This window comes from Pseudopipra pipra, chromosome 9 (genome assembly GCF_036250125.1).
Source record: "Pseudopipra pipra isolate bDixPip1 chromosome 9, bDixPip1.hap1, whole genome shotgun sequence".
Classification (NCBI taxonomy): Eukaryota; Metazoa; Chordata; class Aves; order Passeriformes; family Pipridae; genus Pseudopipra; species Pseudopipra pipra.
Genome location: NC_087557.1, coordinates 3,141,001 through 3,152,395, shown reverse-complemented (window position 1 = coordinate 3,152,395; position 11,395 = coordinate 3,141,001).

Sequence of the window (11,395 nt, the reverse complement as noted above, 5' to 3'; positions counted from 1 at the left end):
TTTCCTGCCGATAAGAGCTAATGTTTCCTGTTTTCAGACCTGCATCCCAACTGCCAGCCCCACTCCCAAAATTGCATACGGACGAAGATTCCTCCCAAACCAAAGATGCCAGCACAGAAAACTCTTGCTCCCCAGGGAGTCTCTAGGCTGAAAAACCAACTGCACCACAAAGACAAAGCTTGCTGCCTTTCTTTTCTGGCGCTAAGGGCTGACATTTCCTCTTTTCATACCTGCCTCCAAAATGCCAGCCCGTCTCCCAAAACTGCATACGAATGAAGATTCCTCCCACTCCAAAGATGCCAGCAGAGAAAGTTCTTGCTGAAGATGGAGTGCCCAGAATGACATATTAGCTGCACCACAAAGCCAGAGCTTCCAGGTTTTCTTTCCTGGCGATAAGGGTTTTTGTTTCTTGTTTTCAGCCCCACCTCCCAAACGACAGTCTGACTCCCAAAATTGCATATGGACGGATATTCATTACAGAACAAATTCCTTACAGAAACCTTGTGCTGCGCAGGGAGTCTCCAGGCTGGCAAACCAACCGCAATTAAAAGCAAAAGGTTCCAGACTTTCTTTCCTGGGGATATGGGCTGCTCTTTCCTGCTTTCAGCCTCGCCTCACAAATGGCAGCCAGACTCCCAAAATTGCATACAGATGTAGAGTTTTTCCACACCAAAGGTGCCAGCACAGAAAGCTCTTGCTGCTTATGGAGTCCCCAGAATGACACACCGACTGCACAACAAGGCCAAAGCTTCCAGGCTTTCTTTCCTGGCCAGAAAAGCTGTTGTTTCCTGTTTCTAGCCCTACCTCCCAACTGCCAGCCCTACTCCCAAAAGTGCAAACGGACGAATATTTCTCCCACATCAAAGGTGCCAGCACAGAAAGCATTGGCTGATCATGGAGTCCCCAGTCTGACAAACCAACTGCACCACAAAGCCAAAGTTTGCAGGCTTTCTTTCCTTGGGATAAGGGCTTTTGCTTCCTGTTTTCAGCCCTGTCTCCCAACTGCCAGTCCTACTCCCAAAATTGCATACGGAGAAAGAGTCCTCGAACATCAAAGGTGCCAGCATGCAAAGCTCTTTCTGCCCAAGAAGTCTCCACGCTGAGAAAACAACTGCACCTCAAAGCAAATTTTACAGGCTTTCTTTCTGGGCCATAAGGGCTCTTGTTTCCTGATTTCAGCCCTGCATCCCAACTGCCAGCCCTACTCCCAATATTCCATGCGGACAAAGATTCCTCCCAAATCATGTACCAGCAGAGAGAGTTCTTGCTGCTCGTAGAGAACCCAGCCTGGCTCACCAACTGCACCACAAAGCAAAAGTTTACAGGTTTTCTTTCCTGAGGATGAGGGCTGTGGTTTCTTGTTTTCAGCCTGACATCCAGATGCCAGCCACACTCCCAAATTTGCATACCGATGAAGATTCCTCAGAGAACAAACGTGATAGCACAGAAAGATCTGGCTGCCCATGGAGTCCCCAAGCTGAAACACCAACTACACCACAAAGCCAAAGCTTCCAGGCTTTCTTTCCTGGGGATAAGGGCTACTGTTTCATCTTTTCAGCCCTGCCTCGCAACTGCCAGGCCGACTCTCAAAATTGCATATGGATGAAGATTCCTCCCACACCAAAGGTGACAACACAGAAAGCTATTGCCGCCCAAGGAGTCTGCAGTCTGACAAACCAACTGCATCACAAAGCCAAAGCTCCCAGTCTTTCTTTCCTGGCCGTAAGTGCTGTTGTTTCCTGTTTTCAACCCCACCTCCCAAATAATATCCAGACTCACAAAACTGCGATGTTTTTCACGTGTGGCCCCAAAGAGGCCATGGTGGTTTCAGGTGAGTTCGGAGTTCCGGGGGCTCCTGGTGACCCCTCCAAATCTCCCCCAAGACTCTCGGGAACTGCCCAGGTCTCCCCCAAGACTCCTGCGGACCCTCCAAAAACCCCCCTCCTGGGGGCCGCCCCTTCGCCTTTCCCCCTCCCCCCCAAATATCCTGTCCATCCCCTTAACCCTTGAAAATCTCCTGGGACAACCTCAGACCACCAAATTCCCTCCTGGGGACCCCCAAACCCTCTTCAGGACTCCTGGGCCCGTCCTGGCCCCATCCAGGAATCTTTTGGGTCTCCCGAAGCATTTATGGCGGATTCCTCCATCCATTTTTCCCCCCGGACTGCTGGGGGTAAACCCCCCAAGAAACTACTGGGAACCCCCCAGTGTCCCACCAAGAGATTCCTGGGTCTTTCCCCCCCCCCAACCCCTGTGGGTACCCCCATCTTTTTTCCCCTCGAAAATACTCTTGGAGGTCCCCAGTATCCACCCCAGCCCCCATCCTGCCGGGGATGTTTTTGGGGGGATGTCCTTCCCCTTCCCTCTGGCCCAAAGGCAAATGCCCTCCCTGTCCTTCTTCCTTTGCTCCCAGGCAGAAAAGAGAAGAGAAACAGCCATTTGGCCCTGGCAGGTATGGGTGTGTGCAGGCTGTGGTTGAGTGGTTGAGAAGGGAAGGAGGGGGCTGGTGTTTGGGCAGAGTCCAGCAGGTGACGTCTTTTGTGTCTGGCAAGGCAAGGAAAGGCAAAGAGGAGCTTCTGTGCTTTCACTTGTTTTTTGTGTCTGTTGGAATTAGAACAAGGATGTTTGTCTGGGAAAAGTGCTGTCCTAGGATGCTGCCCTGCTCCCAAACACGACCCCTTCCCTGTCACATGTTGTTCTTTCTATTTTACGAGCAGTCCTTTTTCGGCTCCACGACCTTCCAGCTGTCAGTGTTCACAAAATACCCATCAGACCCTCTCTTTTTGGCTGCTACACTGGCCAACCCTAAGCTGCTCCTAAGTTCTCTTGCTGTCAGTTCATAAAGAGGTCTTGTCAAGTGTTACCGATTTAGAAACTAAACCCTGACATCTTTTTCTTTGGCAAAGACGTGTGTGAAAGGGCAGTGCTAGTGCAAGGCAGTGTTGAGCTTCACACTGGGTGACTTGGCAGTTTCCTCTGCATCACGCATGCACCCTGGGTTTCTTTGAAAAATTCTTTTCACTCCAAATGTGACACCACATTAGCCTGTAGGACACCCTGTCCCCAAATGGATAACTGTAAATATCAATAATAAAAAAGTGACCCCCTCCTTTATTCAAGAAAAGCTTGTATCTCTGTACTAAAAGCATCCAAGGGTCATGTCCCCCAGTTTTCTATCTGACAAGGGTTTGGAGGGGCTGCTTTTTGCGGGGAGCCCTTGGGGGCCCCTTGCATATTGGTGGGGCTGCAATCTGGGGGTGTGGGGCTTTTGTTCTTTGGTTGCCAGGGGCCACTGTGGGTCACCGAGCCGGGGTGGGGAAAATGGGCAGTGCTGGCTGGGACAGGCTGTGGCGCCTGTGACATAAAATGGAAGTGTCCCTGTGGGGCAGCTCTGCAGGGCCCATCAGGGGATGCTGCCCAGTGCAGCCTGTGCTGTGGGGAGCGCGCACACAGGGAGAGGTTGGGCCGCCCCAGGGAGTGGGTTCTGCCTCTGCCTGCAGGGCCCAGCCCCTGGCAGGAGTGCCTTGGGCAGGGCCCGGTGCTGCTGCTGGGGCAGGGGGTGAGGCCTTGCCACCTGCCAGCTCCCTAGGCCCCTGTCTTTGCTGCACCATATCCCCGAGGCTCCGGTCCCTGCTCCCCCCGCACCAGCTCCCTCTTTCCCAGCCCCTTCCAAGCCCTTCTCTGTGTCCTCCTGCAGGCCATGGCTTTCACAATATTCCTTTTGATGCTTGTGTAGGCGGTCGGGGAGGGGCTGCACAAGATTCAATGAGTTTGGAGGTCTTTTCCAAGCTGAAGGACTCTTGGATTCTGTGATCGTGTGCTGGATTCAGCTGGGTCCGTGTTAGCAGCATTAGTTTCCTCCTAAAGGTTCCTCGCTGTCAGCTCTTGTGGCCTAAGTTTTGAGCTCCTTTAGCTCCTTTAGCTGCTGATGGAAAGTGGCGAGCAGATTCATGGTGTTCCCTGTAGAACATTGAGGGGGAATGTGTTGTCAAGTGGGAAGAGGAGTACTGTTTTTGTGTGGCTTTCTATGTGGCCTTGGTGCCTTTGAGGGGCTTGAAGGAGAAAAGAGTTTTGTTAAAGTGAGAAGTGAAATAGTGTGTTGGCTGTGGGAATGGGAAGGGAAGAGGAATGGGGAATGGGAAGGGAAAGAGGAATGGAAAGGCATCTGCTGATTCTGACATTTGTTTGTTATGTCTGCGTGTAGCAGGGAGATTACCAAAACTGAAACCAGTACACAGTACACAAAACAACATTTTTTCCCAAGAAAGAGGCAAAAAAAATGAGAAACCAAGAGACAGAAAAGAAGGGAAACAAGCCCCCAGAACAACCCCCCATTGACTCAAGTATTACTTGCCAGGTTGTCTTTACCGACCCCAGAATGCTTAGAATTCCAAATAGCAGAAGCTGTATCCTCATTATCCTCATGAGCCAATTTTCATTAATGTGAGGAAAGCTGGGAGACTCTAGAAACATCAGTTGAACTTCAAAGTCTCCTGGTTTCTTTCTCTCCTCAGACTTAGAATCAGGGTTCTCTGTGGTTTCCCGAGTCTCAATGCCAGGGTAAGACACTGGTTTATGAAGTTGCCTGACCAAAACAGGAGCCTGGTTTTTTACCAACAGTTTTTTCTGTGCACTCTGGTGCAACAAGACTTTGGAGGTGGTCAACCTCAGTTTGAAGCAGCTCATTTTTAGCCAAAAGTTTATCAGATTTTTCTCCTGTTTCCCTCTCAAAGGCTAACGCTGACTTCAACACCACATTTTCTGATTTCAAAACAGTAGACTCAACATCAGAAATCCATTCAGAAGCAGGTGAATTTTTAGCTTCTTATTTTGCACAAGACAAACAGGCTTTTAACACTACATGAATTGTACCTTTACCATTTCTGCTTAGCCTGACCTTGTTCCATGCATACCACAATTTTCTCCTTAACTTTATGAATCCTTTGAACCAAGTCTTTCACAGGCCGGGAAGGCAGAGATTTGTATTTTTGCAGCAGACAACCCTGCTTCACTGCAGCAATTTAATTCCACCCGAAAGGAGGGAGTTTAGATTTTTGCCTGTCAGTGACCCCAGGAAAGTCGAGACCCTTGTGTCCAACCAGTCCGTGGCATCTTGTCCTTCACGTAAAGATTCACAAGATCAGAGGGTGATTTGATTGCACTTGTCAGGGGGATCTCAGCCAACAACATGAAGACCCCTCAGCAGACCCTGCTGAAGTGTTTCCGGCCACTGGCAACTGAAAGAACTCACTCCAACAGTTCAGGGATTAACACTCTTTATTAATACAAATTGTGAGCGGTTAAATAAGGTTTGTCACTGGTGGTGATAAGGTCTGGTTGCAAAAATGTGTTTTAAAGCAATCTTCTGACATATATGAAGCAAGCACAAACTCTGGTCCTAAAAGCAATTGTTAACATCCCTTGCCAGTGCCCTTGGCCATCTCCAGCACAACTTGTCCTGTGCTGTCGCACAGCTGCTTCTGTTTCCCTGCAGGCTGCAGACACCCATCCGGCTTCCCCCCGGCTCCCACCCCTGCCATTTGCAACCCTTCCCTGACCGCTGCCCACCATCACACTGTTTCTTCAAATACACACATGGAGTGATCTCATCCTCCTTCTGGATGCTTCTCCTCCCACAGCAATGCCCTTGCAGGGATATTTCTTTCTCCTTGTCCCCTCTCTCCAGCTTTCCAACTGCAGTGTGGGGCAGTGTCTCTGTCTCGGGCAGTTTCCTTCCTCCTAGGAAAGCTCCAGCAGGTGGGACACAGCCTTTCCAGCAGCATGCCAACCCCCCAGCCTTCCTGGGGCCTTTCCCCTGCCCTGACAGCAGCAGCTTCTGTGTGCTCTCCCCAGGCTGCTCCTTTCAGCTGCTGGCACAGACAGGGCCCAGCTGTGCCAGCTGCTGTCCCATCCTGCCCTCAGCACGAGGGACAGGGCAGCCCAAAGGGAAGTCCCGTTTCTGGAGTGAGCCCAGGCCCTCAGGCAGAGGGGACCTCCCAGTCCCTGTGACAGCCTGTTGGTCACAGCCTTGTGCTGGGCTGTCAGAGACCCTGCTCTGCGCCTCACTGAGATGCCCCACGGCTTGAGGGACAGACACAGGGAGCTCTGTTCACAGAAGCACATCCCAGGGCTGCATTCAGGTGGTTTCCAAGGGGATGTGACTCTAAAAATGAAGTGATGTCAAGACACTGTCCTTCCTGGCCTCTCTAGAAGTAGCTGATGGCGTTTTTGCTCACTTCTGATTCCTCTCTACACTCACACACAGTGTGAATGCTTAACTCTCTTCTTTACTGTGCACATATGCTCATTTGATGTTCCTCCGTGGGGAACAAACAATCCTTATGAGGTGGAGAGATAGACCAGTGCTGGGAACAGTAATTGCAAGGGATTGGTCTGTGATGAGTGCACCGGGGCCCCTAGAGCAGGGGGCCCAGAAAATAGGGTCACAGTCCAGACTATTTTGGTCACTGTTGGTCTTTCAAGAGTATTCATGGAGGCCTGGCTGTGGAAGGGACAGGGCTGTGTGCCCCCATCCTGTACAGTCACCAGCTTCAGATCTTCAGTGGTGCTTTATGCAGCAGGAAACTTCCTGGAGGTTGTTCTTGGCAGCAATTTTGAAAGAACACTTGAACCTTTTGGAGCTCGGTTCTGTCCCAGCAGCGCCCATGGCCTGTCCCTGCCTGCATTGCAGGAGTGACACACAGCAGAACTGTGACCAAGCTGGCAGAGCACTGTAACAGACAGATAACATAAAAATGCCAAAAATTATATTTTGCCATTGTTTCTGCCTGTCAAAAACTTCCTACCAAAACTTCTGTGTCAGTTTTCCACCAGAAGTTCTCACCAAGATTTTCCCACTGGAGTTTTCCTGCCAAAAGATCCTGGTATTTTTCATAGTCATCATATCTCTGTGAACATCTGAATAGGGCTACGTGCCAAGAAATCACACACAACCTCCTCGGAACACTATAAAAGATGAGGAAAAGTTTGGGAAGAGCAGGGAAAGAGGAGTGAGAAAGAGAGTTTGGGTATACCAGCTAAAAAATCTCTTCTCCACCTTGCCCTCACCTTTTTTTTCTTCTGCCGCCGTAAAACTGCCTGCCGTCACCAGAGACTGGACCTCTGCCATCTGGAAGTGGACCGAGACCCACCGTGCTACCTGGGTGAGTTTTTCTACCCTGACCATATTTCTGAGGGCCGAGAAGTGCATACCGAGATCTCCGCATGACCTGGGGCCGCCCGGTGTGTGGGCAGGGAAGCCACATCCTGGCTGCATTCCGGAAGAACTAAGACTCCCTGCAGCTAAAGAGATAACATCTAAGGCAGCAAAGACAAGAGAAAAAAAAGGCAAAATCTGCTTCTCTCCCTCTCCCCCCAACTCCACAGGCCAGCTCAGATGAAAAGGTAGTTTTTTGGTGGTAATCTTTTTTCTCTGCTTCTAAAAATAATCTTAGCATTTTCTAACCTTTTCTTATTTTTTCCTCTTTCTCTTTGCATCTCTTAGCAATTAATAAAACAGTTTTGGTATCAACAGATAACTTCTATGAGTTTTAATTTTACTAAAGGGAATATTCAAATATAAAAATTCTTTCTGCAACATTTTAGCAGATTGCAACAAGCACTCAGGCTTTACACAAGCAATTAGAGGTGGATCAGATCAGAGGGTGGAAGTTAAAGAGAGCAGCTCTGGAAGACCAAGTTCTGGCCCTTCCTGGAAGATCTACCACGTCAGGAGTCTTTTCCTATCCATCCCTGCACACAGAACTGTCCCTGAAATTCAAAGAAAGGACTTGGGTAAATGATCTCAGGAAAAAAAAAAAAGACCCAAGGGCTCTTTGTATTTTTAAACACAGAGATTGATTCAAAGAAATCCTTAAACAATATGTAAAGCACAATTTATTACGGCCGGAGGATACAGGGGGTTTCGCCCGCCCGTGCATTCTGCTGAGAAAAGAAACACAACATATTTTTATACATTTGGAAGAAGTGAGCTTCTGCTGGATTCTGTCCCTGGGATGGGGCAACCCCAGATGTTCGGACAGACTGGGAATGACATGCTGCATAGCAGTGCTGGAAAATGGCCTCTGGGGTCCTGCTGGATGGCCAGTAGGCCAAGAGTCAGTGGTGCCCTGACGGGGGTTCACTGCTTGGTCACGCAAGGGTTTTCAGACACACGAGTTCTTCCCTTACACACAGACTCAGACAGTTCATGGTAGCTGGGGCAGTGTCTCCTGGGAGTCCTACTGCCACACCCGGAGCCTGGATGCACCTTAGCCCTTGTGGGGTGCCACCTGCTCTGCCACTATCTGAGAGATGGCACGGGGAACTCTGTCCACAGAAGCACATCCCAGAGCTGCATCCAGGGGCTTTGCCAGGCTTTAGTATTGTAAATGCAATGTGACACCAAGACACACTTTGTCTCACATAACTTCAAGGCTCCCCCAGGAGGCTGATGGCATTTGTACTTGCTCAGGGTCATCTCCCCACACCAACACCAGGTGTTGTGCTCAAGACTTGTCTGTGCAATGCAAACAGAGACACACTGTTTAGTCCTTCCGTGTCTCTTAAGGGAAGGCTAAAGAACCTCTGCGGGGTGGGTGAGCAGCTAGTGCTGGAAGTAGTGGTTCTGCTGTGAGTGCCAACCAAGAGTGGTTGGCAGGTCGGGGATGAATGCCCTGGGGAGTTTACCTGGGTTTTCCAGTGCGCATGGCAATAGATCACACCCTGCCCTGGTGGTCCTTCATGTCTCTCCCAGGAGCCTGGAAGTGCACAGACACTGCTGAGTTCTTTCCCCTAACACAGTGCCACTCTAGAGAGGTTCATTGGTGTTTTTTCTCCTCAATATGTTCTTGAGAGAGGACTTACAAGATGATCTAAACCTTCAGGCACTAACCCGAGGAGATCCCTTGGTAGGATGGAAATACTGTTGCGGAGGGCAGCTGTGCCACAGAAGTGCTAATTGCCTGTCCCTGCCTGCAGGCCAGAGGGCTGACACACTACAGCCCTTAAACTTAAACTTCCAGAGCGCTCGGATCTTACACTGACTGCTCCGGAAAAACCAAAGGCTGATGCTCCCTGGCAGTGCTGCAGTGAGCAGCATGACAGAAATGATCCAAAATACAGGCGGAGAACTGCAAGGGTAAGTTGACCGATTGTGAGAAACAGGGAACATAGTCCCGGACACTGGTGGGGAATCCCTTTGGCCAAAAAGCCCCTTGATAAAGGGCAGGCTTTTGAGACATGGAAGGGAAGGTTAGAGAAAGGGGTATCTGGAGCGCTCAGCGTGTTAAACGTAGGAAGAAGACCTCAAATAGGACAAAAATATCCGGATGCTTGATCTGGTGCTTTTCTGAAGACTTGCCTATCACTGTGAGTCCCCCACAAATTTTGGGGGACTCCCAAATCTCCCAATACTCTCTTAATGCTCTTCCAGCACCCAACAGTCCTCTATTTCCCTCCTTCTCTCTCAAAATAAAATTCCACCTCTTCTACTGCAGCATGACTCTGTCTCGACCGCTGTCCCCAGTGATGTCAGCAATTTCCCTGTGATGTCACTGATGTCCGCAGGGGTGGCACCCTTGTCCTCAATGATGTCACCAATGTCCCTGTGTCTTTGTTGGAATCTTTGATTTGAGAGGAATGTTTGTTGGTATGGAATTTTGGGACTCAGGCAAGCAGAATAAGTGAAGGGTTGAAAAAAGCAAACAACACCCCTTGTCCCCAGTAAAGAAAGCCTGGAAGCTTTTGCTTTGTGGCGCAGTTGGTGGGCTAGGCTGGGTGCTCCATGGGTAGCAAAAGCTTTCTGTCCTGGCATATTTGTTATGGGAGGAATCTTCCCCCATATACAATTTTTGGAGTCAGGTTGAAAAAAGCAAACAACAGCCCATCTCCCCAGGAAAGGAAGACTGGAAGATTTGGTTTCCTGGTGCAGTTGGTGGGCTAGGTTGGGCACTCCATGAGCAGCAAGAGCTTTCTGTGCTGGCACCTTTGGTGTGGGAGGAATCTTTGTATGCAATTTTGGGAGTCAGATCTGAAAAAAGCAAACAACAGCCCTTATCACCAGGAAAGAAACACTGGAAGTTTTTCTTTGTGATTCAGTTTTTTGGTCAGCCTGGATACTCCATGGGCACCAAGAGCTTTCTCTCCATGTACCTTCGGTGTGGGAGGAATATTCGTCCGTATGCAATTTTGGGAGTCGGGTTGTCAGTTGGGAGGCATGTCTGAAAAATCAAAAAACAGCCCTTATCGCTAGGAAAGAAAGGCGGGAAACTCTGACTTTGTGGTGCAGTTTGTGTGTCAGCCTGGGCACTCCATGAGCAGCAAGAGCCTTCTGTGCTAGCATCTTTAATGTGGGAGGAATCTTCGTCCATACGCAATTTTGAGAGTTGGGCTGGCAGTTGTCAGACACAGCAGAAAAAAGCAAACAACAGCCCTTATCGCCAGGCTTTGTAGTTCAGTTTTTGGGCCACGCTGGGAACTCCATGGGTACCAAGAGCTTTCTTTGTTGGTACCTTTATTCTGGGAGGAAGAATTGAACAGCCTGGCCCAACAATTTCCTCCCAGAACAAAGGTACCAGCACAGAAAGAAAAACCAACAGCACCACAAAGCCAAAGCTTCCAGGTTCTCTTTCCTGGGGATAAGGGCTGTTGTTTCCTGTTTTCAGCTCTGCCTCACAACAGCCAGCCCTACTCCCAAATTTGCATACAGACAAAGATTCCTCCCACTCCAAAATTGCCAGCACAGAAAACTCTTACTGTCCATGGAGTCCCCAGGCTGGAAAACCAACTGCACCACAAAGCGAAAGCTTCCAGTCTTCCTTTCCTGGGGAGATGGGCTGTTGTTTCTTGTTTTCAGCCCTGCCTCAAAACTGCCATATGGATTCCCAAAATTGCATACAAACAAAGATTCTTCCCACACCAAGGTGCCAGTACAGAAAGGTCTTGCTGCCCATGGAGTCTCCAGGGTGACACAAAAACTGCACCACAGAGCCAAAGCTTCCTGGCTTTCTTTGCAGGGGATAAGGGCTGTTGTTTCCTCTTTTCAGCCCTGCCTCCCAACTACCAGCTCAACTCCAAAAATTGCATAAGGACGAAGATTCCTCCCAGACCAAAGGTACCTGCCCAGAAAGCTCTTGCTGTGCAAATAGTGCCCAGAGTGCTGCAACAACGGTAGTGAGAGATGGAGGGTCCGGCCTTTTTTCCTGGCTGGAAGGGCAGTCGTTCGTGGGCAGGAGCCATGATCCTAAATTGGCCGTCCGAGGCCCAAAAGTGAATATGGATGAAGATTCTTCCCAGACCAAAGGTGCCTGCCCAGAAAGCTCTTGCTTCTGGTGTCCGAGTTTACCCAAATTAGCATCTGTCGCTAATTTCTGCACTTTCACCCCAAAAATCTTCA